The sequence below is a fragment of the Aedes aegypti genome, chromosome 2, assembly GCF_002204515.2.
Source record: "Aedes aegypti strain LVP_AGWG chromosome 2, AaegL5.0 Primary Assembly, whole genome shotgun sequence".
Taxonomy (NCBI): domain Eukaryota; kingdom Metazoa; phylum Arthropoda; class Insecta; order Diptera; family Culicidae; genus Aedes; species Aedes aegypti.
Genome location: NC_035108.1, coordinates 323,251,907 through 323,256,002, shown reverse-complemented (window position 1 = coordinate 323,256,002; position 4,096 = coordinate 323,251,907). Strand labels below are relative to the sequence as shown.

The 4,096-nt window shown below is 35.9% G+C and overlaps 1 long non-coding RNA gene across 1 annotated transcript; it reads right to left on the bottom strand.

Annotated features, from left to right (window-relative positions):
• Nucleotides 1–1,451: 1,451 nt before the first annotated feature.
• On the bottom strand, nucleotides 1,452–1,709 carry LOC110676697. The gene is made up of 3 exons (XR_002500630.1): nucleotides 1,660–1,709; nucleotides 1,535–1,598; nucleotides 1,452–1,477 (listed from the first exon to the last, which is right to left on the bottom strand). It is a non-coding gene; the product is annotated as an uncharacterized LOC110676697 (long non-coding RNA).
• Nucleotides 1,710–4,096: the final 2,387 nt, after the last annotated feature.

Genomic DNA, 4,096 nt, shown 5'->3' with positions numbered 1-4,096 from the left:
AAGACATAAATTTAAGCATTCAAATGGTAAAAAACAAAATAAAAAATCCGTTTGTTTATCATAAAGTTATGACTTTTTTGAAAATATTGAACGATTTTTTAATGGAAGCCCTTTATTTCTGTTTTTTCTAGCTACGACCATGTTTAGTATTTTTCTATTGAAGATCTACACTAGAAGTGTCGAATCGTGAAACAAAATCGAAAATTGATTGCATAGCGGCGCCGAAATATTTTTTTAAAGGTTTGGTAAACATTCCAAATGGGAGCCCCTCATTCTCCATTTGCCTTGCTACGACTCTGTTTGATATTTTTCCCTGCAATGCTGGTTTTGAATGTTTCCAACGGTGAAATAATATGATAATTTTGTCTGATAGCTGAGATATGGGCTCTGAACCATTGTAACGCTGTTTTCTATGAGGTTGACCATCTTTGATCAGCCCCCCACGGACCGTCTACCTTGCTACGACCATGTGTGTTATTTTTCTATAAGCGTGTAACCACAATGTTTTCGCTAGTGAAAATTTTTCAGCATTTGGACAAATATTTGTAAAGTTATGATTTTTTAAACGTCCGTTAAACGCTGTTTTGGGGTCACCGTCGTCTACGAGGGTTTTTTTCTCACACTTGCGTGACAGTTATTGCGATTTCATATGATGCTTTCTGGATTGATATATAACAGATCATAGTTAGTTTATACAACTTAACGCGATTCTATGTTGCAGTATTTACGACATGTTTTGCTATCAACATAGATTGTCGTATATGAATCGTATTGGGGATTTATATACAACTCGTGTTGACATTGATAACGCTTAATCTTGCATGTTGTGAGATTCTGATTTTGGACGTACGAATATGTGATTTAGGATGCACATTCTTATACGATACGTGGTTCACTGGGATAACCCTCAATTTGTTTTTGCTGAACAGCTGCGTGATCACCGGTATTTGTTCATATTTCAATTTTGTTTTTAAAAAAAATGTTGAGAACAGGACCAAATGAGAAGCCGGGAACACTTCCCGAGCAGAAAAAAATAACTACTGAATACCAAATTGAGGTATTCCATACCACATAATTTCCAATACCTACAACCTGAATGAGGTATGAATTAGCCCTGCATAAGAGGTAAAATACCTCAAATAATACCTTCTCAATATTCTACAAATACCAAGCTGATAATTAGATCAGGTATTGTAATACCTAAATAATACTTGATGGATTTTCATATAAAAGTGAAATAAATTTCAATAGTAGCTCAATACCTCCAGCAGTTCTCAATAGCTATCGAATACCAAAATGAAGTATTTTAAATTGTTTTAATTTTTTTTCAAATACCATTATAATACCAAAATGAGGTATTGATATCTGAACAATACCTAATTATGGTATGATAACAAAATATGGTATGCATAAGTTATTGCGAGTTATTCTTTCCTCCTCGGGTGATTTTCAAAGCCGTTTATTGAGTGCTTCAAAGCTAAAATTCAAATAGGAAGTTGGTAAACTAATGAAGCGATTATTATATTGAACTAACAATTCAGTGGGACAACTATTTGGTACCGACTTCGATTCCGTTCTGTATAAATTCAATTCAAGACCTATTGAATCGTACGTGATAAATAGTATCATAATGTCTCTAAACGTGTAACTATTTTTTACCTTCTTCAAGCTTTTACGATGAGGAATAGTTTCATAAGGAAATACTGCTAATAGCTATTTGACCATGATCAAATCTATTGTAATTCATGGCCAGTATTTCACATTCTGTGCCACTTACCTAAACTTTAATCAAACGAACTCAATAGGATTATTGCGATCTAATATTGTGGTTTCATCTACCTTGCACAAATTTGCTAGTCACTCTGTCATACGATAGGTACCTACTTCAACTCATCTGACAATTCGCATAATACGATGCAACGATAACGCATGATGGTGTGCTACGTATTTGGTGTATGTGGCTGGGATGCCAAATCGTCCGCAGTTGTGGCAACACAAATATTTTCGTGTCTTATGAATACAAGTTGTGCCATAGCATCACGTTGTTACAGTGATCATTTACGTCATATTTGCAAACATTTCACCTTTTTTTCTTTAATAGGCTGTTCTTTCAAGTTTTCGTTGGATTAGCTAGTCATCAATGTTTCCATATAAAACAACTTTTTTCAAGGAATATATCCTGAAGGCATTCACTAAAGTTAATCATGCTATAATTCTAATCAGAAATTTTCCCTTTCTCAGGTTGGTCAACAAGTGGGTTCCATAGAACAAAACTTGCAGCGACTATCTCAGTGATCTTCCTTTACCATCGTTTACGAAACAAAATCTTCAAGAAGATCTAAATGCTGGTAACCCGACACCCACAAAAATGAGTAACAGAAGTGGATACCAACGTCCAATAAGAGACTTTACTACATCCTAATTGTGTGCATATTATAGCTATTATTTTAATAATAAATTCACCCTTCTTTTCGAAATAGGCTGTTTTGGGCTTGTAGTGAACCAACGAGTGCTTGGAATCATCTTTGGCGGTTTACAGGAAACCGGTGTGTGAAGGCAAATAATAAACCACGCGTGATCAACTCTACGACGAACCCAGTATGCTGACGTTAGTCGAAGCCGGAAGAATACGCTTGGTAGCACTAGTGATCCTATATAGAGAGATAAGCGGAAGTAAAATGGAATGATTTGGCAACTGACCAGCTGTGCTGAATTTGCTCGGCAACGAGAATAATATTGTAACACGGGCATGACTTTCTCATTGCTAAAAAGTGTATTTTGTTTCGTTATACATCTTTGAGCTACATATCCATACTAAAAATCAATAACTAAAAATCGCATTGACAAAAATTTTAAAAAGACAAATATTTCATTTTTTTAGCTTTATGCAAAATTACTTTTACCGAAATAATTTCAAGTGGATTACATTACTCTTCAAGAAAAGTTCAAAACAAACATAACGCATGTTCGTTTGGCTCACACTTTGACAGCTCTCGCTGCTCGATTGGCTCACACTTTGGCAGAAATGTCAGCTTCCGCGAATCTCTCTTGTAAAGGATTACTAGGTAGCACATATTGTAAGAATGACGAACAACAACCCTGTAAAAAACATGTTCACGCGGCTTTCTAGGTGCAGAGCGTGGATCGTAACCAAGGATGGAGAGGCTATCATGAAGCGAGTGATTTACCATCTTAGCAAACTTAAAGTATCCCCTAGAAAAAAAAGTATTCACAAAAGATTTAACTGAAGAGCAGACTCTGTCTCAGTTGGAACGCATAGTCAGAGAGATAAACAAGAATGGCCGATAATTTATCCCGATCTAAATTAATGAACAATTCAAGCTATTTATGATTGGCTAACACTTTATATCACGGTAATAATTTGTGTTGTACTATCATGCGCAGAAGCGAAGTTCTGTCCATCAAATTGAGATATTGGATTGATTGACATAAGAGATAAAAAATCTGAAGGTAATCAAAAAAATATTTTGAGGATCGATTTCAGATCTTTTGTCTCTTATACCTATCAAGTTAATATCACTTTCAGATATTCTAATCAAAATTTGCAACTGCTAAGCTTTTTTCACCTGCTCGTAATGTTGAACAAGCATACCTACGATTTAAAATTTTCAAATTGATCGTTATGATGCTTCAACACCAAACAAGCAGAATTGAAAATTGAATTCCGGCATACATGAAACGAAAAAAAAAAGCCGTACACTCAATCAAAACCGTCGATGACCATTGTCCCTCGATTGAGCCTTTGGATCGCGATGTGCCTAATTAAGTTGTTTCGATCCACTCGCCGCTTGTTCTAACAACATCATCGACCAGAAAACATTCCCCTCGAGAAACAATAAATCATTTTACGAGCGTCTCGCGTAGATTTGCCAACCCTTAACGAAATGCTTGAAACTGAATCAACCGAATTACGATTGCACTCTGTGGCCAGCCAGCCGGTAGCACCTCAAATGAGTGGCGTTCTAACAACTAAACGGGCGAAGCCAATCACTTTTTTTTTCTGCGATTTCCGTAAATTTAAAATTTTAATTGCCACGACCGGTCGATTGGACGGAGCTCCTCGGGCAGATTGGTA